At 39.7% G+C, this 23,819-nt stretch overlaps 1 protein-coding gene across 5 annotated transcripts in view; it reads right to left on the bottom strand.

Annotated features, from left to right (window-relative positions):
* The window catches only part of DNM3 (dynamin 3), a 707,825-nt gene that overhangs the window by 37,446 nt on the left and 646,560 nt on the right, over nt 1–23,819 (bottom strand). The gene's annotated exons all lie outside the window — the stretch shown is intronic.

Below are 23,819 nucleotides of genomic sequence, written 5' to 3'. Positions count from 1 at the left end.
AAAAAGAAAGGAAACAAAACATGGGTTATATCATATTGGCCTGGAAGAAAAAAAATAGCAGACATTATCAGCTGATCAACTTTTGCTTAGCCTATTTGAGGCTTATACTAATACATCTTTATTGTATCACCCATCCGTTAATTCTGAAAAAAAAAAAAAAAATCTAAACCCTGCAGTTATTATCCTTTTAGCCTGCCACGTTCTAGGAAGAGTAAGTCTTCCAATTCTGAATGAATGTTGCAATGAATAACCAGATAAACATGCACCTAACAACGTGCCTCTGGAGAACATTCTAATCTTCAGCCAAAGAACTGAATCCAAATACATGATGCAGATGTAAGCCTTTGGGAGGAGCCTTCAGGGATTCTACAGATTAGAAATAACCTTTGTGTATTCTTACACTTCTAGGTCTGCTCTGGACTGGATCAACATTTGGATCAGCCCAGATTCAAAACTAAATCTCCTAGGGTTGGCCTGAAGCCACAGTAAGAGGTATAGAAGATAATTCATTCTTCCATGCACTTGCTGGAATTCGTTATGTAAATTCATGCCTCTGTCATCATGGGGAAAGGCTGGCTCCATTGTGAAAAACTTATAATTTTAACTTTCAACTTGCTATTCTTTGAATAAAACAGAACACATCTATAACAAAGAAATTATCTGTGCACCAAGAGAGAAGCATCTGTTTTCTATACTATGGGACTTGAGTTAATTAATTTTGGCTTATCCACTAGAGGCTGGGCTGGAATGGCATCTTCATCATTAAGGGCTGACCTATTGGCTTGGCATTGAAATCAATTTAGAACAAATGGTCTCCATTTTAAGTCAGGTTGAACCAGCTAAGCCCCAGAACATGATACAAATATTGTTAGTGGTCTGGCTACTTTCTAGCATTTGGGAAGATTTAATTACAAATGTAAAATGGGGAAATAATTTATTGCTTCCAATGTGGACCTAAAGTACTATTCTTTGGAATTGTGTATACTTTGATCTGCCAGGTTTTCAATCATCCAATCAATTTTAGGCAAAGCACTTTGCTAAATAGCTTAACTGGCTCTGTAAATGACTGGTATTTCCTTTGAATCAACATGCATACATGAAACGCATATCTACAGGCTGCAAAATGAACAATAAGACAGAAATTCGTTCTAATTATTTACATAGGCTTCTTTCTCTTAGAAATATCTAATATTTTAAAACCATATTAAAGTAATACATGCTCACATTGAAAACCAGGAGTCATTTTCCAGGCCTGAGGGCATTGTCCCCTGCTTCAGGGGAACAGAATAAGGGCATTTACAAGGGCTTCTAGTGCAACAGCAAGGTAGAAGACTGGAAGATTCAAAAATGACAGTTGTTCCCTTAACACATTTCTTTTGAAATGGTCTTTGGTCGCTGATAGAAGAAAATCATATGTAGCTCTTTATTTTTATTATTTAGTTTATGAAAGAAGCACAGCACAACCTGGGGTAAACAGCTAAAAAGCTAAGACTAAAAAGTGGTGAAAGGACAGAGGAAAGCACCGTCAGTGAAGTGAGAATCTACCACGTTCCTAAGCTTTTTTTCTGGGGCATGAAAACCGCCTTTAATCTGCAATCACATTCCACACAGCACCCAAATTCTCAGTAAGTGGTATTAAGGGTATTGTATTTAGAAGTGAAAATCTCAGTTTCAAACCCAGGCTCTATCATACTGGTTGTGTGGCCATGCTTTGGTTGCCTACTGAGACTTTTTTTTTTTAAGATTTATTTATTTGAAAGAGTTACACACACACACAGAGAAGGAGAGGCAGAGAGAGAGAGAGAGAGAGAGAGAGAGAGAGAGAGAGAGAGATCTTCCATCTGCTGGTTTACTCCCCATTTGGCCGCAATGGCTGGAGCTATGCTGATCCGAAGCCAGGAGCCAGGAGCTTCCTCCAGGTCTCCCATGTAGGTGCAGGGGCCCAAGGACTTGGGCCATCGTCTACTGCCTTCCCAGATCATAGCAGAGAGCTGGATAGGAAGTGGAGCAGCTGGGACTTGAACTGGCTTCCATATGGGATGTTGGCACTGCAGGTGGCAGCTTTACCTGCAACACCACAGCACCAGCCCCGAGACTCTTAATATTTAAAACAGGGAATATACTTCTCTGCTTCTCTGGCAAACTTATGGCAGTTAAATGAGATAATGTTCATGAAATGACCTGGCGGAAGGCCTCCTGAATGCTCAACAAATATTCATTTCTTTCCTTCCTTCCTTTTATCGTGGAATACAAGCTGCTTGACGCTCAATACACATTACGAACATTTAAGGTGAAAAACTAGAATCTCAAACATCTTTAATTCAAGTCATAAAACTATGTGAAACTGCAAATGTATGAATATAAATATGTATGTAGGTATTGCACACTTCCATGTTTTCTACCAGCTATTCCACTTGGCCCATCTGTGAAGACTTCCCATCCTTCAAAGCCCTGATGTACCATCACCTGTCCCAGAAAAGCTCCTGGGCTCTCAGACCCTCCACTACTCCCGTACACTTTATCTGTACCTTGCATTCACCTCTGTTATTTAATATACAGCTTAGTTTTATGCTTCCCCCCCTCCTGGACTCTTGGATCTAGTGTTTTTCTCTTTTCTCAGCACCTAGCACAAAATGTGGTATATAGCAGGCAGTGGGTGGAGGAGCTAATACTCCAGATGCATTTACCAATGTAAAGGAAGCTACCCTAGTAAATTTTGGGATCTCCAGAAATGTCTACTTGTTAGAGGAACTGGAAAACAAGGAACTCCAAGGTGATGGATTAGGGACTGCTACTACTTGATAATAATGGCATTGATAAAATGACCATGAAATTATGTACATAATGGCCGGTGTTGTGGTGTACCAGGTAAAGCCTCCGGCTGTAATGCTGGCATCCCATATGAGTGCTGGTTTGTGTCCTGGCTGCTCCACTTCCAATCCAGCTCTCTGCTAACACACCTGGGAGAAGCAGTGGAGGATGGCCCAAGTATTTGGGCCCCTGAACCCATGTGAGAGACCTGGCTCCTGGCTTTGGCCTGGCCTAGCACCAGCTGTTGTAGCCATCTGGGGAATGAACCAGCAGATGGGAGATCTCTCTGTCTCTCCTTCTCTTTCACCGAAACTCTTTCAAATAAAGTAATAAAATATTTTAAAAAAGAAGGAAGAATGCACATAAATGAGAACAGGTGGTGTATACTTGAGTGAAGCAAACATCTATATAAAGCACCACAAACCTCGATAAGTAATACAATTCAATTTTTCTATCTGGTCTAAAACATTATTGAATTTTGTTATTGTATTTTGCAGCAGGGAGTGATAGCATTTCAGCCTCAATCTACTATCCCTCCTAGGAACACTAATTGAGCACTGACTGTGTTCCAGGTAGCGCGTGAGCACTTTATATGGAAAATCTGCAATGCACCTTAGGGAGCAAGTGCAATTGTTATTGTCAACTATAGATGATGCCTTGTTATTCTGAGAGCTGCTCTCTGTTCCATAGATATAAGGAGAACATGACTTAAAACTAATTTCTTTCAGTTCAAGTATTTAAAAAAAACAGGAATTTGTGTGAAACAATAAAGTATTCATAACACAGCAAGTCAGATTTATAGATAAAATAATAAATATAAAAATTCTCTAAGAAAAAGACATCATTGGGATACTGCTATTTGTAAGAATTAAGTGATTGAACTAAAAGAGAAGGGCAGAATAAAGATCATATGCGAAACAACCTTCCAGGAACATGAAATATCAGGAAAATTAGATCTCAGCCACATTTTCATATAGAAACACCAACTTTCCCCATTTCATTCCATTCTTAACATTTAGTCTTGATTTACATTTCAGCAAATAAAAATACATAAAAGACACTGACTTTCAGATTTTTAAAAAGATTTATTTATTTATTTATTTGAAAGGCAGAGTTACAGAGAGGCAGAGACAGAGGCAGAGAGAGAGAGAGAGAGAGAGAGAGAATGAGTCTTCCATCCTCTGGTTCACTCCCCAGATGGCTGCAATTGCCAGAGCTGGGCTGATCCCATGCAGATGTGCGGGTACAGGGGTCCAAGGACTTGGGCCATCTCCTACTGCTTTCCCAGGTCATAGCAGAGAGTTGGATTGGAAGTGGAGCAGCTAGGACTCGAACCAGTGTCCATATGGGATGCTGGCATTGCAGGCGGTGGCTTTACCCACTATGCCACAAAGGCAGCCTTGATTTCTACTCTTTGAATTCAGATGCCATTAATAAGTAAATTGTCAGAGTGAATGGAGAACACTGGTTTAATTCTCAACATTAAAAAAAACGGAATTATTCCAAAATAACCCATAAAGCTGTTTGAAATTTTCTTTAACTTATGGAAATACTAGTAGGCATGTGGTCACATGCAAATCCTAACTATTGTGATAATACAGTGGGCATATAGGAGAGTCACAGAATTCAGAATGCAAATTCATTTCTTTTGATTTTAGAAAAAAAGAAGCAGTGAAATTGCCTGTTCCAAAATATTTCTAAAATGAATGGGAAAAATGTATAAAGATTAATTTTAAAAAAACCTGAGTAATTTCATAGAGCAAACACTATCTTTTCGCTAACCCAGTTCCAACCAAATTTTCTATCAGGCTCTTTTCTGTATGTACACTATGTATGACTATGTATTTTTTTCTTTGTTTAAATTATAGGATTGCAGTAGGATTCTTTGCAGTTGAAACACTGAAGTGACAGCTGTTCATCATTATCCTCATCAAGGGAATGTAAAATAAAAATAGTAATTTGTCTCTGATCTTTGAGGCAAAAAAGAATGGTCTGCAAACATTTAACCTTTTATGTGCAGTTCACTGATGCTGTTTACAGAACGTGAGTAACATTGTGGAAGCCAGCTTTCCTCTGAAAAACACAATGGGCTGGCACTCCTACTACAATTTCCTTCTAAGTAGCTTTTGAGAAACATAATTCAGTCTTAAAAATGTAAAAAATAGCAACACAGAATTATAAATCTGAAATTGTTTTTATAAAAATTACCATAACTTTGTTTCTTATGAAATTATTTGTACCATATTTAAGAAGAAGGTCATGGGCCAGCGCCGCGGCTCAGTAGGCTAATCCTCCGCCTTGTGGCGCCGGCACACCGGGTTCTAGTCTCAGTCCGGGCGCCAGATTCTGTCCCAGTTGCCCCTCTTCCAGGCCAGCTCTCTGCTGTGGCCCGGGAGTGCAGTGGAGGATGGCCCAAGTGCTTGGGCCCTGCACCCCATGGGAGACCAGGAGAAGCACCTGGCTCCTGCCTTCGGATCAGCGCGGTGCGCCGGTTGCAGCGCGCCAGCCGCAGTGGCCATTGGAGGGTGAACCAACGGCAAAGGAAGACCTTTTCTCTGTCTCTCTCTCACTGTCCACTCTGCCTGTCAAAATAATAATAATAATAATAATAATAATAATAATAATAATAAAGAAGTAGGTCACTTTACAATGTTTTGATTTCAAATCTTCCCCTCATAAGGCTTACTGCTTTAATATAGGTGACAGAATGAAAGGACCAAATTACAACCGATTCCCACTACACCTTGAAGCATCCACCATGTAAGCTCGGGGCTTGACAGGAACATCTTTGTTTCATGTGCTTTGTTTCCCTTTTTGTCCATTTCTTATTTAATTATGTCATGAGGCTTATTTGGTGAACATTGAAGCTATCTAAATAAGCTGGTGACTTCAACTCCTTAAATGTGGAATAACAGAAATTGAATATATCCTGGCAGTAATAGGTCCATAAAGATACTACCAAGCAAATGGAGAGTGTTGGACAACAGTCTACAGACCTCACAAGTGAATTTTTCAGATAACCAACACCTGTCCCCTTTTAAAACACCTATTATTACACAATTCTCCGCGGCCTTAAACAAAGACACAGAAATGTCACTGAACTTTATCTTAGCAGATCAGATCTTCATGATGAAACATGGTTACCATGGTAATGCACCTCTCAATTTTCCAGCTCCACATGATTGAGAATGTTTTCAATGAAAACTTTCTCCACTCCCAATCTTTCACTTCTAATTTATTGAGGCCATTAAGGTATGCAGCCAAATGTGTGAAACTATGTGAGGAACATGCCCCAGAAGGCCTGGGAGGGGAGGTGTGGGCTGCAGTCTGGCACCTTGTGACATTTTGTTGGTCAATTCAGCCAATATTTATTAAGTGTCTGGAGTGGACTGTGGGAGGCAGAAAAGAAGTCTGAGAATATAGGCCTTGCTTGAGTGCTTCTTCTGCAGTGGGAGGGCACCGAGAATGAGACGAGTCTATGAGGACAAGGATGGGGCTGACCCTACCCTGGGGAGCAGCGTGCCTCAGGCAGTCTTCATGAGTGGGAACACTTGGGGAGGAGTTAGAAGTTGGTGGCATTTCAAAGACAAGAGACAGGCAGAGTTGGGGGGGGGGGAGAAGTAGAGAGAGAGAGAGAGAGAGAGAGAATATCTTCCATTCTGTGGTTCACTACTCAAAGATCTGCAATGGCCAAGATTGCGCCAGGCAGAAGCTTGAAGCCAAAACTTTACTCCTGTCTCCAATGTGGGAGGCAGGGGCCCAAGTACCTGGGCCATCTTCTGTTGCTTTTCCTAGGCCATCAACAGGGAGCTGGATAGGTAGTGGAGCAGCTAGGAGACCACCCATTTGGGATGCCAGAGCTACAGTTTAACCTGCTTTGCCACAATGGAGGGGACATACTCTTTTATTTTATTTTTCTTTTAGTACTTAGCACAGTGCCTTATGTATATAGCAGAGGTTTAATAAATATCGAGTAGTAAATAAAGAAAACACAGCATAGACCACTTCCTAAGTGGTGGAGTTTTTCTTTCAAAAGGAGGTAGAGAGACTGAACTCTGGAAAGCTGGGGGTTGCTTTATGGGAAGTGTGAGTGACCACTCACATTCCTTGAACCAAGTTCTTCATGTAGAGCCTTTTCTTTGCGTGGACAGGGTAAGTCAAGATCTGCATCCAGTGCTGCATTTCTGTTGATATGAAGATCCTGAGGATTCTGACTGAAGAGAGCCACAAATTTGAGGGAAACCTTCACTCAAAATGCTGGGCAGCAGAGGGGACATGCATTTGCAAGAAGCATCCTCATCCAGGCATATGTGGATTAACAATAAAGTAATCTGCAGAATCGAACTTTGAATGTTTACATTATGTCATTTTTCTTTACTTCTTCCCTTTTACCTGTTCCTACCTTTTTATTCTCTGTGTAACTTTTACTCTCATTTCTTCTCTAAGTAACATCATAATAAATACTATGAAACTTCCAAAGTATAGTTTATGGATTACAATGGCTTCCCCCCCATAATTTCCCTCCCACTCGCACCCCCCCATCTCCTGCTCCCTCTCCCATTCCATTCACATCAAGATTCATTTTCAATTATCTTTATATACAGAAGATCAATTTAGTATATATTAAGTAAAGATTTCATCAGTTTGCACCCACACAGAAACACAAAGTGTAAAATACTGTTTCAGTACTAGTTATAGTATTACTTCACATTGGACAACACATTAAGGACAGATCCCACATGAGGTATAAGTACACAGTGACTCCTGTTGTTGACTTAACAATTTGACACTCTTGTTTATGGCGTCAGTAATCTCCATAGGCTCTAGTCATGAGTTGCCAAGGCTATGGAAGCCTTTTGAGTTCGCCAACTTCGATCTTATTCCAACAGGGTCATAGTCAAAGTGGAAGTTCTCTCCTCCCTTCAGAGAGAGGTACCTCCTTCTTTGATGGCCCTGTTCTTTCCACTTGGATCTCACTCGCAGAGATCTTTCATTTAGTTTTTTTTTTTTTTTGCTAGAGTGTCTTGACTTTCCATGCCTAAAATACTCTCATGGGCTCTTCAGCCAGATCTGAATGCCTTAAGGGCATTTATATTTACTAAATAAAAGTAAAAAAAAATTACAAAACTAAGAATAATGTGAAATTAAGCCACTATTAAAGAAAACTTGGGATATTAAAGATATTTACTTGATTAAACAAAAAACCCAACAAAAATCCTTATTTGTTTATTTGAGAGGCAGAAAGACAGAGAGAGACAAAGGCAAACAGAGAGACAGATCTCAAGCCTGCTAGTTTACTCTCAAAATGTAGACAAGGGCTGGGCTGGACCAGACTGAAGCTGGGAGCCAGGAACTCAAAGTCAGGTCTCCCATGTGGGTGGCAGGAATCCAGTCCCTTCAGCCAACACAGCTGCCTCCCAGGGTTTCCATTGGCGGGAAGCTAGAGTTAGGAGCAAGGGCCAGATATAAAACCCAGGTAGTCTGATATGGGATGCTGGCATCCTAACTAGCATTTCAACTGTCAGGCTCTGATGTACCTCTATATCTTTTTTCTTTTTAATTGCTTCTCAGCCCCCAAACGTCTGCCAGATTTGTTTATATTTGTATGGTACGAGCATATGTTGAAATCCCCAATAAATAAGCTGGCTGAGACAACCACGAATAACTAAAATTTGGAGAAATAGAGGGTAGGAGATTAGCCTCATACAACTAATAGTCAATGAATTGAAGATGCATCAAACAACCACTTTGGCTGCAACTGAGAAAAAATGTAGATATGGGGATTCTCAGGGAAATCTGAAAATTCATATACCCCGTCCTTCTGTCCTCCTAAAAATAGCCATTCTAACCTAACTTTTAATCTACTTAAAGACCTCTATTGCTTTATATAACAGAGGAATTCAGAAACCTAAAAATTCATGTAGCAAGTGTTGTACACACAGTAAAAAATGTTGTTATTTAAATACTCTCACTGATGATTCTTGTTAAATTTGTGAATATTTATTTTGGGTAGATCTCTTTATTTATATACTGAGTTTGCTTCCCATAAAATAATAACTTTCCACACAAAGGATAAATGGTTGAAGCAGGATAATTTAAGTGCTTTCTTTTTCAAAAACAACCACTGCCTTCATCACCACTTTTTGTTATAGACATTATTAGCATTTTGGAAAGAACTAAGATTATTTTTCAAGGATTAACTATTGGGAGAAATATCCTCATTTGTTTACAATGTAACTTTCTTACAAGAAAATCCTTTTCCTAAAATGAAGTGAAATTAAATTCAATGGCTACAAATTTCCCTAAGTATAGTTTTTAGTGAAAACAAAAACAAAACAGAAAATTTATCTGGAATAAGGAAATGGGAAATGGAATATGTGCAAAGAGAAAAATCACCAGGAAATGAGGATAAAATAAGGGTGCATTATAAAATAGTCTGTGTTGGCTAATTTTGTGTGTGAATTTGGCTGGGCCCTGGGTGCTCAGATACTTGGTAAGATAGTGTTGAAGGTTTCTGTGAGGGTATTTTTTGGATGAGAATAACTTTTAAATTGTGGGCTCTGAGTAAAGCAGATTTGCTTTCCATAAATACTAAAATGACCTCCTCTAGTCATTTGAAGGCACGGCTGGTTCATGAAGACTGGTCTCCCCTAAGCAGGAAGGAATCCCCCAGCAGGCAGTTCTCAGTCTCCATCTGCAATGTAACTTCCTTTCCTGGTCTACAACAGACAGGACATAACCTGGAACATCGGCTCTCCTGGGTCTGTAGCCTGCCTGCCCATACTGCAGATTTTCTCTGTAATCATGTGAGCCGATTCCTTGTAAGCATTCTTTTTCCGCATATAGGCATTGGTCTGCTTCTCTGGAGAGCCCTCAGTAAGGTACAGTTCCATTATAGATTACAGAGAAGTATGCAGCTTAATGATAGTATGTTGTTGTCTTAGTTCTTTTTTTATTAATGCCATAACAGGATACCACAGACAAGGTCCTTTATATAAAAAAATAAATTTATTTCTCACAGTTTTGGAGGCTAGGGAGTCCAAGACCAAAAGGCTGAATTTTGTGAGGCCTTCTTGCTGTGTCACAACACACAGAAGGGCAATCAGCATGAAAGAAAGGAAGGGCAATAGAGGGCCAAACAGACAACAGATCTCTCAGGATGACATTAATCCATTAATGATGGCAAGCCCCTCAGACCTGATCACTTTGCAAACATCCCAGCTGTTAATACTATTGTGATGGCAACCAAATTTGAATGCAGTTTAGAGGGGACACTCAAACCATAGCAGTTGAGTTTACAGGAGCTACTTGAATTCAGAAAAGGAGAATATCAGGGAGGTCTATGATACAGCATTGGGATAAGAGTTGTGCTCTACTGATTCACCTTTACTTCACAGCATTCTCTAAGGGAGACAGAGGTGAGGCAAGGAAACAATTCTCTGTCACATCCTCTCTTCTGTCACAAGCTCCTGTTATTCTGCTTTTGTGGTAGATCCAGTGTTAATCTGGGAAGCTTCCTCTCTCTCACTTTCAGACCTGGTGGCGAGATGGGACTGCTTGTCCTGGGTCTGAGCCATTCTATTCTCTAATCCAGTCTGGCCACTGGAATGACAGAGTGTCATGTGGTCCAGCAAAATCCCACCACATTCATCATAACTATTAGCAAAGAGAAGCTTCCTTTCAGTTAGGAATGAAAACTTGTTAAGCAAGAAAGCCTGGGAGCAAGCCTGCCTCAGAATTTAGACCTGTTGAATCTGCTTGAAAATGAATCCAGCAACTGGAAACCATTATGCTTAGTGAAATGTCAGTCCCAAAAAGACAAATATCATATGTTTTTCCTGATTTGTGGTAATTAATATACAGAGCTCAGAAAATGTAATGTATATAAGCAAAATTGACATCCTGAGATTTGATTGTTTTTAGCCCTTGTCTATACTCTTGAGAAACAGTGGCTTTTCTACTTACTACTTGTTGAATTCTTAATTTGGTGGAGGGTTAAGCTTGCAATTATAAAATAAACTGAAAGTATGTCATTGTAAAAATTAAAAGAAAAAATACAAAAGGAAGGAGGAGGGAGGGTGGAAGCGTGGGTGTGAGAGAACATGGGGTGGGTTGGATCACTCTGCTCTTAAATATGTGTATATGACACACATGAAGTTTGTCTACCTTATGTAAATAAAAAACTGATCTACAAGTAAAACCGATCTACAAATCCTGTGATAAAACACATATTTCCAAACGTTACTAGGATGACTACACTTAGTTCCACAAGAAATGCCTTAAGGATATAGAATAGCTCTTCATGCAGCTGATCATGATGAAGGCTCATTTTGATTCAAAGTGATTCCTTTGCTAGTGTTAGTTCTGTGACATCACAATTATTGCAATATTTACATACTCAAGTAATCATATGAACATTATAATCACAAGAAAAGTACCAGTGGTTTTATTCCTAAGAAGCTAATACCCAGGAAAAAAAATGAGCAAGCTGACTAGAGTAATATATGTTTTTGAAATTCTACTTTGATTACCTACAAATACAGAACCTAAACCTAATCTACTTTCACTAACCAAAGTTATAAAACTATAAAGAAATTTTAACTTTTTATATCTATCATACTATTTATTTAGTAGACATTTTTAAAGTTCAGTCATTTTAGAATCAAGGGATTAAGGAGTTAAAAGGTTAATACACATGGGGCAGGTGCTGTGGCATAGTGGGTGAAGCCACTGCCTGCAGGGACAGCATCCCATATTGTGCTGGTTTGAGTCCCGGCTGCTTCACTTCTGATCTAGCTCCCTACTAATGGCCTGGGAAAGCAGTGGAAGATGGCCAAGTGCTTGGGCCCCTGCACCCATGTGGAGGACCCATAGGGAGCTCTTGGCTCCTGGCTTTGGATCCACCCAGCTCCAGCAGTTGCAGTCGATTGGAGGGTGAGCCAGCAGATGAAAGACCTCTCTGTCTCTCCGCCTCTGCCTGTCTGTAACTCTGCTTTTCAAATAAATAAATAAATAAATAAATCTTTTTAAAAGAGAGGAAAAAAAACACATAGTTTATGGTTCTATTTTATGATTCTATTAAAAAAAGGTTTATACAACAAAGAACTAAGTCTAGTTATAAAAACTGAAATATGGGCAACAATGTGATAGAAAAATCATAGATACTGTAATAAAACAGAATCTGGAGCTGGCATTGTGGTGTAGGGGGTTAAGCTGCAGCTTGCAATACTGGCATCCCATATGGGCTCCTGTATATAGTCCTGGCTGTTCCACTTACAACCCAGCTCCCTGCTATGTGCTTGAGAAAGCAGCAGAAGACAGCCCAAATGCTTGGGCGCCTGCACCCATGTGGGATACCAGGATGAAGCTCCTGGCTCCTGGCTTCAGCCTGGTCTGGCCCCAGTTATTGTGATCATTTAGAGAATGAACCAGTGGATGGAAGATCTTTCTATCTCTCCCTCCAACCTCTTGCATCCCTGTAACTCTTTCAAAAAAAATAAAGTAAATCTTTAACAAAACAAAAGAAACCAAAATCTGTCAACTTTTCATTCTTCAAAAACATTTATATGAGTAAGTACAGATACCCTGCAGTAAAGTGTAAGTATAGTAAAATATAGGAAAGTACTAGAGAGAGCAGGAGCAATAAAATCTAGTATTAAGAAAACAGCACAGAGGCCGACGCCGTGGCTTAACAGGCTAATCCTCCGCCTTGCGGCGCCGGCACACCGGGTTCTAGTCCCGGCTGGGGTGCCGGATTCTATCCCGGTTGCCCCTCTTCTAGGCCAGCTCTCTGCTGTGGCCTGGGAAGGTAGTGGAGGATGGCCCAAGTCCTTGGGCCCTGCACCCGCATGGGAGACCAGGAGAAGCACCTGGCTCCTGGCTTCGGATCAGCGCGATGAGCCGGCCGCAGCGGCCATTGGAAGGTGAACCAATGGCAAAAAGGAAGACCTTTCTCTCTGTCTCTCTCACTATCCACTCTGCCTGTCCAAAAAAAAAAAAAAAAAAAAAAAAAAAAAAAAAAAAAAGAAAAGAAAAAAAAGAAAAGAAAACAGCACAGAAGACAATAACAGATAAATTACACAGCAAAATAAGAGCACAGGTATGCAGTTTGCCTTATTCTTTTTTATGAGGTAGACAATCTTTCAAAGTTCAATGTAAATATGATTACTCTATAATCAGAAACTTCTTAATAAAAAACAAAAGCATACAATGCATTAAAACAGCAAACAATGGTAAAATTCTGTGGGTAGAAGCATTTCTTTCAAGAGTGCAAAAAATTACAGAAAGCCAACTATACACCTTTTAAATTTCCCAGGGGCCCACTGAACACTGTATTTGATAAAGCTGTCACCTACATTTAACTGCAGAATCCCCCTCAAATCCTCAAGATAACTTTTCAGCAATGCATACACATGAATTGGTCAGCAGATCTTTCTTACACATTCCAGAGCTCAGGGGCCTTACCAGATGAAGAAACAGACAAAACCCAAACCTAAAAACTGTTTCTGTTCATTTCTGCTAAAAGGGAGAGATGAAAGTAAAATCCTAAGAAATTCTGCAGAAATTAAGAAATATTTGCTGCAAATCTCCCGTTTCCAATATATAAAGATAGAGCATGTGTGTGTAGCTATGCCACTGGGTCGCATCTGACCAGGTCACCAAACATGTCCCAGAGCTGGAAAGCTACTCCCACACTTGCCAAAAACAGAAATCCATCTCTGTACATACATCCAATTAAGAAATAAACTAAAATTTAAAGGAATTCGTTTCAATTTAGCAACTTTCAGTTTATAGAAAAAAATTTATAAAGATGATAAACGCATTCTGAGGGTGGTGAAACTACTTCTCTTGAGAATAAAACTGATTGAACAAATATCTACACTCTAACAATCATAATCATAAGCTCTGGGGCTTATTTTCTCCTGGTTCCTTCCGCCTTGGTTTGAATGCATCCACCAAAGTTAGTGGGTTGGAAACTTCATATTCAGTGTAACTGCGTTGGGAGGTGGGGCTCTGTTTTCATTAATGGATTAATGTCAGCATCTTGGGACCTGGGTAGTTATCATGAGAGTGTGTGGTCACAATGTCAGGTATGGCCCCCTCTTGCTCGCTCTTCCTCTCTTGCCTGCCCTGTGCCTTTCCACTGCGTGGTGCCTTCTGTCATGTTATCTGGGGAGGCCCTCCTCAGATGCATCAGTTTGTTATTGAATTTTCCAACCTCCAGGATCACGAGCCAAATAAGCTTCTTCTCATTACAGATTACTCAGTCTAGGGAACTGTGTTATAGTTGTAGAAAATGAACTGATACTTCATCTCTCTTCTGAAATTGAGTGTATGTGTGTGTGTGTGTGTTGCCTGCTTGATAATACAAAGGACGTACAGAAAAAAACTGTGCTCACCTTAATGCCAATCTTTGCTTCAGCTATCAGATTTTATCTACTTCTCATAATAAAGTACCAAAAAGCTGGTACTGTGGCGTGGCGTAGGGGGGAAAGCCACTGCCAGCAGTGCCAGCATCCCATATGGGTGCCGGTTAGTGTCCCGACTGCTCCACTTCCAATCCAGCTCTCTGCTATGGCCTGGGAAAGCAGTGGAAGATGGCCCACGTTGTTGGGCCCCTGCACCCACATGGGAGACCCAGAAGAATCTCCTGGCTCCTGGCTTCAGATCAGCGCAACTCCAACCGTTGCGGCCAATTGTGGAGTGAACCAGTGGAAGGAAGACCTTATGATTTAAAAATTTATGGTATATGAAGTTGTTCTGAGGGCTGTATTAGTATGATTTGTAAGGATGACTTGAAGTATTAGATAAAATTTGGGGGCCGGCATTGTGGCATAACAGGTTAGCCCACTGTCTGTGACGCCAGCTTCCCACATGGGCACCAGTTTGTGTCCTGGCTGCTCCACTTCCAATCCAGCTCCCTACTAATGCACCTGGGAAGGCAGCAGATGGCACATGTATCTGGGCCCATACTATGCATGTGGTAGACCCAGAAGAAGCTCCTGGCTCCAGCCTGGCCCAGCTCTGGCCTTTACGGCTACTGAGGGAGTGAACCACAGGATGGAAGATTTCTCTGTGTCTTTGTTTTTCTTTCTCTCGGTAACTCTGCTTTTCAAATAAATAAATAAATAAATAAGACTTTTAAAACAGATAAAAATTTAATGTCGTTGTTTAAAAGCTTTCTTCCCTTATATTGCTTAGAGCAGAAATCAGATGACCACTAACAATTATTAATGAGATTCTAGGTAATAATTTTATGACTGTATCAAGATGTTTCTTTACAAAATAACAAGGTAACTTTATATAAAAGATGAAAATGTTGTTACCAAGTTTATTATTGTATGTTTTCATAATTTCTTCCAAATTTCTCCTCTTACTAGCTGTGATTTCCAAATTGTTAGAAATGTTATTCGTGATTACCATTTTTCCCTCTGTCAATTATATAGGTATACTTAATCCATATAAACATTTTCAAATTAAATCATATATGATAATTTTTGAATTAAATTTAGATAAATTAAATTTAATTAATTTAAAGTCAGTGAAAAAGTTAATAGAATCACGTTCTTTGAAATTTTCATCACAAAACTTTATACTACTTTTTGAATGAATTAAAAATGATGAATTAAAAAGTGATGTTAACAGCATTATACAGCGAATTCTATATAATTTCTTTTTTTTTTTTTAAAAAGTTCATATACCTGGCAGGTAGAGAGAGACACACACACAGAGATTCATTTTCCATCTGTTGATTCACACCCCAAATGCCCCCAGTGGTGTTGGTTAGGTTAGGCCAAAGTCAGGAACCTACAACTCCATCTGGGTCTTCCAGGTGTGTAACAGGACCCAGCTACTTGAGCCATCACATGCTGTTTCCTGGAGTGCACATTAGCAGGACGTGGCAACAGAGCCAGAACTCAATCCAGGCAATCCAATATGGGATGTGTGTTTCCTAAGCGGCACTTTAAAAAAAATATTTTCATCTACTTGAAAGGCAGTGTGACAGAGAGAGGAAAGGAGGGGGGAGAGAGAGAGAGAGAGTGATCTTTCATCTGCTGGTATATTCCCCCCCGGAAGCCTACAGCAGCCAAGGCTGGGCTAGGCCAAAGCCAGGAGTGTAGGACTCCATCCAGATCTACCATGTGGATAGCAGGGGCCTAGGCACTTAAGGTATCATCTCCTGCCTCCCAGGATGCATTAGCAGGAAGCTGGATAGGAAATGGAGTACCTGGAGCAGGGACTGGCATTCTGGTACAGGATACAAGGTATCCAAGCAGTGGCTTAACCTTCAATGTCACATACACCTTGAGTCTTATCTGCTTTACCAAATGCTTGCCCTCAATAGAGTTTTCAGCACTATTCCTCAATGACTTAGCAAATATCTTGAGATATCATAAAATAAAAAGGGAAGGAATGATACCTGTTTTTAGAGGGCTCAAAAGAAAATCAGCTTCATATAATATCAAGATTTGATCAAAATTAAAAGGGAACTACAATAAACATATAATCCTGAATAATTCTTACCACCTCAATAGAACTCTTGTCAAAGTTAGTTACAGTTCCCATATTTCTATGAATAGCAATTCCACTGAGTCTGTGGGAGAATTCTGAAGTCAAAGAAGGAAAACACCTGGATCGAATGAGAGAGGAAGAGAAGGAGAGAGAGAGAGAGGAAAAGAGAGAGAGAGAGAGAGAGAGAGAGAGAGAGATCTTCTATCTGCTGGTTCACTCCCCAAATGGCCTCAACGACCAGGGCAGGGGAAGGCCAGGCAAAAGCTAGGAGCCAGGAGCTTCATCTGGGTCTTCCATGTGGGTGGCAGGGGCCCAGGGACTTGGAACATCCTCTGCTGCTTTCCCAGGTGCATTAGCAGGGAGATGGATCAGAAGTGGAGCAGCTGGGACTTAAACCAGTACTCATATGGGATGCCGGTGCTGTAAGAGTTAGCCAAGTTGGTCTATCAGTTACTGACCATGGACTCTTGAGTAGGTTATGCTCCGTGTACTTCAGGTTTCTGGCAAGTAGAGTGATAACACTATGACTGTCATTGTTCCCCATCAAAGGGTCACTGTGGGAATTAAATAAAGGACTAGTGTGGAAATTCAAAACAGTTCTTGGCACAAAACATATCAGTCAATAAATGTTAGCAAATATTCTCTCTTTTTTAGGATGAAGAAGCTAGAGTACAGAGGAAGGGATATGCCTAAGATCATGAAGATAGCAAGAGCTAAACAACTCTGATCTAATGCTCCTTATGTATATTTTATGCTCCTTATAAATTATCTCAGTGCTTCTTCTCATTAGTAAGAATTCAGTGAAACTGAATACTTAAAGGGAAAGTAAGTACAAGATGACAAACATTTAAAATAAGAACTTTTCTCACTGTTCAAACAGGTGATGGTACAGTGTTTCATCATCTCAAAGACATAAAATCCAGTCCAATATAATACAGGCCAGATTTCTAGTAGCTACATTAAAAAGTGGCAATAAGAGATGAAATTCATTTTAGTAATGGTTCATTTAAACAAACATATTCAAAATATTATCATTTTGACATGCATTATGAGCTGAGTTGTTTCCTTCTCAAATTGTAACCCCTATCTCAGAATGTGACTGCATTTGGAGATAGGAGTTTAATGCTGTAATCCATTGTGACTGGTATTGTCTAACAAGAGTCCATTTGAACAGAAACACACAAAGATGGAAGATCATGTGACAGCACAGGGAAGTCCACCATGGACAAGCCAAGAAAAGAGGCTTTAGAAGAAATCGACCCAGCTGCTGCCTCGATATTAGTACTAGCTTCTAGAACTGTGAGAAAATATATTTTTCATATTTAAGCCATGTGGTGTGTGGTAATTTGTTATGGCAGTCCTTGTAAAGTAATACAACATGAAATAAAATAAGCATTACAAAATATTAATGAGATATTTACCTTCTTTCTGTCTTTACATAAGCGTGTGTGTGTGTGTGTGTGTGTCCCCTGAAATATAGTATGCATCTTATACTTACAGCACATCTCAATTTGGACTAGTCACATCTCAAGTTATCATATGTAGCCCATGGCAAAGACAGTAGACAATGTACATACACATATTTACATTCTAAGGAAATACATGCTCATTTAAAAAAATCATAAGATACTAATAAGAAGAAAATGCCAACACTAGAACTTCATTTTAAGTGATTACTTATTAATAATCTTATTCTTAAATTTAATTCTACTTCTAAGCAATATTACTGAATCTAATAAAAATATTCACAATATCTTGATAGTTTCAGAATGACTACCAGATAAATCCCAAGTTCCTTACTTAAATGTTTAAAGTTTTATTCATTCTTGGTTCTGGTATCAAATGAGACTTTGAGAGAGTATAAAAAGGTGTCATTAAGTTAATCAGTTGTGCAGTTAATGGTAACTCTTATTGATTTTTTTTAATTTTTAGCAAATTTTTTTCTTTTTTTAACTTTTATTTAATGAATATAAATTTCCAAAGTACAGCTTATGGATTGCAATGGCTTTCCCCCCCATAACTTCCCTCCCACCTGCAACCCTCCCCTCTCTCACTCCCTCTCCCCTCCAACTCAAATCATTTTCAATTATCTTTATATACAGAAGATCAATTTAGCATATATTAAGTAAAGCTTTCAACAGTTTGCACCACACAGAAACACAAAGTGAAAAATACTGTTTGAGTACTAGTTATAGCATTAAATCACAATGTACAGCACATTTAGGACAGAGATCCTACATGAGGAATAAGTGCACAGTGACTCCTGTTGGGTAACTCTTATTGAAACACCTTCAGTATGAGGGTGAAGGTCAGTGAACAATGTGGCTTTTACATGACAAGAGATAGCTCCATGCTTTATGGAAGTCCACTTGAAAGGATGAAGGAATTGGTAGTGCACTCAATTCTCAATCATTCACGAATAATTTTTTTACATACGGATTTTCCAGAGCTTCAGCTAGGTTGCGATATTAGATTACTACTTTCTCATCTTAAACACAGAGACAAGATTCTGCTTCTCTTTCTAATAAGATGAATTCACTAATAATCAATGCTTCATTGGAAAGTCAAAGGGCAAAGACTGAAGTTACTACTTTGATTGATATTGGGGAAAACCTGTGGGGCTTTTCTTTGTGTTTATTTCCTTGGTTTTTGTTTTGTTTTAAATCTAGGTCTGCGTTCATATGTCTTAGCATATGTCAACTAGAGGCTGATGATCACTGGAATATAAACAAAAGGGTTTTCAAAGTGATAGTCCCATCACTATTCACCAAGTGTTTTATTGTTTTCACTTCTCTCTACACTCATGGACAGGATATGAGATTCACACAGTGTCACTTTCTCAGGAGGTAAAAATAGTTAAGGTACAGGGTAGTTTTTACATAATCTTCTAAAGTGTTGTTTTGCAACTTGAGGTTTGCTGATTTATTTCTGAGGCTATATATTTTTAAAGATTTATTTATTTATTTGAAAGGCAGAGTTAGAGAGATATCTTCCATCTTTTGGTTCACTCCCCAAATGGCCCTAATGTCCAGACCTGGACCAGGCTGAAGCCAGGAGCCAGGAACCAGGAGCTTCTTCCAAGTCTCCCATGTGGGTGCAGGGGCCCAAGGACTTGGATCATCTTTCATGGCTTTCCCAGGCACATTAGCATGGAGCTAGATTGGAAGCGGAACAGCTAGGATTTGAACTGGCACCCATACGCGACGCTGGTGCTACAGGCAGTGGCTTTACATGCTAGGCCACATCACCAGCACCTCAGGATGATTTAAATATTTAATGTTTTCATTTTACTGCAATCTTCTAAAAATGCAATGGCCTCAATGACTGCATTTTTATATTATGTCCTACATTGCCATTTCAGTTGGTATAACTAAAGGATAGACTCCTTTTCAAAAATAATAACCACAATTCCATTGTCATAACAAAATACTTAATGACAGTTGCTTGATATCAACGACTACTTACAAGTCTTTTTATTTCAGAAATTTTAAATGTTTGTAAAAGTGAGTACAGAGAAAAGTATAAACTAACTTCTATGTGCTCATTACTTGGCTTCAACTATTCACCCCATAGCCAGCCAACCTTGTCCTATCTATCCTCCTCAACTATTCTGAGGCAAACCCTAGGTGTCACTGAACTGTTATACAAGAATATTTCAGCATATATTCCTAAGATGTAAGAAACCTTAGAAATTTTATTATAGAAATTTTATTTTAATACTATTATGACACGTTAAAATAGTAATGGTCATTTAAAACTGTATAATATATTCAGTGTTCACATTATTTTTCCCTATACTCTTTAGGAAAAAATGTTTTCAGGTTTATATATTTGACTTGGAATCCAAACATCATCTGCGATTGGTCTGTCTCTTTGTTATATTTTAATCTATAGACTTCTCCATTTCATGTTTTTTCTTGCAATTTATTGTCAATGTTGTTAAGAAAGGATCATTTGGCCTGTAGATTCTAACCCCACCCCAGTCTGAGTTTGGCTGATTGCATCCCATGGATATTATTTAATGTGTTCTTCTACCCTCTATGTTTCCTATAATTGACATCTAGACCTGGATGACCAACAATTACTCTTTTTCTTCCTCTTTTTGAATTAGAAAAGGGTATCTTCTTGAAAACTGACATGCAGACTAATGCTGCAGAGCAAAAATGAGTCCTTAACATACAGTGTAAACATAACTCTCTGTTGCCTTTGACGAGTCTAACTTGGTCTAAACCAGTTAAAGGGAGAAGAGATAATTATTACAATTGACTCATGTCATATAATAAACATTTAAAATATGATGAGAAATGAATGTCTCCATTCCCCTAGGAGGTTAAAGAGAGGGACACAATGCAATTTATGCTCTTAAGAAGTATACTATCTGTTTAGGAGCAGATTAACAAGTAGAAAGCAAAGTGTTATAATGCTAGCAGGCGACAGTACAAAGTGGTACATGGCACAGCCACTACATGTAATTGGCCTTCCGAGAAAGGAGAGATTTCTAAAGACTTCAGGAGTCAAAGTTATAGAGACTCAACCTGACTGTACAGGAGCATGCAGCCATCACAAAAGCATCCAGGTAAGGGGAGCAAAGGGAATGGAGGAAGAAATTAGCTTGATGTGTTTGGGGATGTATTGGGAGGGCACAGTAACACTGTGTTGAGTAGAAGGAGATATGGTTGAATTGTGAAAGGAGTGGTCATTTTGTGGAGAATTTGATTTAGGTCAAAGAGATGAGATGGGATGTGGTGGGACTTCAAGGTCACGAGAAAGAATGTGCTCAAGCTGTGTTTCAGAAATATTAGTATGGTAGCCATGGGCTGAGTTTATCTAAGGAGGGTGAGATGAGGCAGAGAGACTGAAGATTGTCTGCAATAACAGACCATGTGTGAGGTGATAAACATCTGGGTCAAGTGCGTGTCACAATCAGAGAGGTGAGTAGCTCTTAAAGGCTCTGTAAAGGAAGGATACTGAGAAAATAGTGACAGATTGAGTTCAAAATTGTTTGAGAAGAGTAAAATAACGTGCTCAGATGTCTAGCCTGGAAGACTGATAGGGTGACTTCTTAATTGAGGCAAACAAACTGAGGCAGGGAAATTGATTTTCACGGAGAAAATTAGTTTATTCTTGAGCAAACTGTGGTTGAATAGATGAAAAGGGCGTATCTGATGGCGACTGGAATCAGAATCAGCATCCAAGAAGTCACAGCAGAAAATGCAGATTTCAAAACATTTTGTAAAGAGGTAGAAGCCGGAGTCACAGGACTAGAAGGCGTGCTTCCAAACAAGGCGTGTATGGAGAGGAACACATTTATCTGTGTTCAGTATAGTGCTTTGTCTAGTGCATGTGCTTAGTAAATGTTTCAGAGTGAAAGAGTGAGTAAAGGAATAAAGCAAGTAAGTGAAGGAGGAAAGTAATTGGGGATATCCACTGTTAAGGAGGTGGAAGAAGTCCCCTCACAGGAGACCAGGGAGTGGATAGAAAGAGGAAAGAAGGAGTTCACACACCATACAGCACTCCAGGCTACTCCAGACAAAAGCCTTTGGGAAAGATGCCAGGTATTGCTAAGAAGCCAAACAGGATGAGGATGAAGACTGTTGAAGCCTCTTTTTTTTTTTTTTTTTTTGTCTGAATGATTTGGGAATCCTTGACAGAGCCTCTCTGTGGGGATGGTCTGGAGCTGGATTAGAAGGGTGAGGTGGACGTTGTGGAAAAGGGGAGTGAAAGAAAGTCATTCTGTGTGTTCTGCGGATAAATACAGGAAGTAGCATGTTATTTATCAAGATGTCAGGGCCAAAAATGTGTCTTTTAGGATAAGGAGGACATGCATATACACGAAGTTAAAAAAGGAGCCAGCAGACAAAAGAGCCATGACACTAGAGATGATGGAAAAAAACAGATGAGGTTCTGTGTACTGGTAAAGGAGAGATATTTAGAAAGATTTACCTTCCATGCCATAAGCCAGTTGTTCCAGGCCATCCCGTCTATCCAGATTAAGATACGTACATCACAAGGTGTTGCCTTTGATCATGCTGCTCTTTTGAATTTGAATGCCTTTTTGCCTAATATGTGACTGCAGAAATCTTTCCATTACTCAAGACCTGGCCCAAATATCACTTCCTATCTGATAACCTTCTCTAGTCTGATAAATCAGAATTGATCACTGCTATTACACACTCAAAGCTTATTAAATGTTTCTTATCATTAAGAATTTACATCATTTCCATGTGTTGCTTTCAATAGATCTTTTCCACTGTATTTTAAGGCACTGCATATAGTTGTCACTCAATAATGTAAACGGAAATGGAATTTTTCTTCTGAAAGACTTAAAGAAAGGATAAAAATCGAATGGTGGAAGCACTCTGCTGAGGTGGAGGGGTACTGGGCAGCTGCTTCTGGTTGGCTTTAATATTCTCCCTAAGTAGCGCCTAGAGAGAAAGAGGGACTGATATGATGAAGATCACATTTAAAGCAGGTCCTAGGCTAATCAACAATGAGGTGAATAAAAGGCGAAGGTCGTGGGAGTGTTGGGTATCACAAATTTGCAAAGGGCTGGATTGCACAGCGAGTTGCCTTTCGCTAGGAATTCACAGTTGGAAGGACAGAGTAAGCACTTAGCACAGTCACTAACACACATTTAACCTTGGGAGTGGGTGGGCACTGCAGAAGGATGCTAGGAAGGGAGCTCCAGTGAAGGGCAGAACCTAACACATCCTGTCAGACCAGGTTCCTACTTGGCTGCTGGGAAAATCACCTGGGATGAGGGCTACACCCGCAGAATTGGTGACTTCATTGGTACGAAGCGAGACCTGCAGCACCTGCATTTTCTTAATTGCTCCATTTGGAGAAACCCTGCAGTTAGTAGACATAAGTCTGGGAAAAGCAGAAGGGACTAAGTGATTGAAGGTTCTACTGAGGATAGAGTACAGGATGAAGGAAAAATGCTATTTATGGTCTCATGTCTAAAAATTCCCAGGACAAAGAAGGATCTGCCTTAACATAAGAGAAAGGATCTATGTTTTGAGATCCAAATGTGATCTCAGCTAGTTTCCACTGGGCAGGCGTCAACCACTCCCTGACAGTCATGACAGGCACTGGGTAGGCAGATGGAATGGGAAAGGAACAGTTACAAACATTTTCTTGCATGTTTGCTTTAAAAAGAAAGTTGCCTGTCACAGAAAAGACTTGGAGGGTACTTTTGAGACCTGGTGAGCCTGAGGACAAGTTCAGAGGTGACATGAGATGTTCAGAAAATCCCACTGTGGACCAGACTCAAGGTTACCCAGCTCACCAGAGCTCAAGAGACGTCCCACAGGAGGGCTTGGAGCAGCTCTCGGACTTCGGTTATAAAAGTTGGGCATAACTCTGGCCTTCTTAGTTGCCATTTATGGTTCTCATTCATAAATTTGGCCAAAAGGTTTTGAATCATTTACATTTCCTGCCAGTACCACCTTTTGGGACTAATGAGCTCCACAAGTTTATAACCTGCTGTATGAAGT

The sequence above is a fragment of the Lepus europaeus genome, chromosome 5 (assembly GCF_033115175.1).
Source record: "Lepus europaeus isolate LE1 chromosome 5, mLepTim1.pri, whole genome shotgun sequence".
NCBI classification, from domain to species: Eukaryota; Metazoa; Chordata; class Mammalia; order Lagomorpha; family Leporidae; genus Lepus; species Lepus europaeus.
Note: the sequence above shows the minus strand (reverse complement) of the source record. Positions and strands in the feature narration are given on the sequence as shown.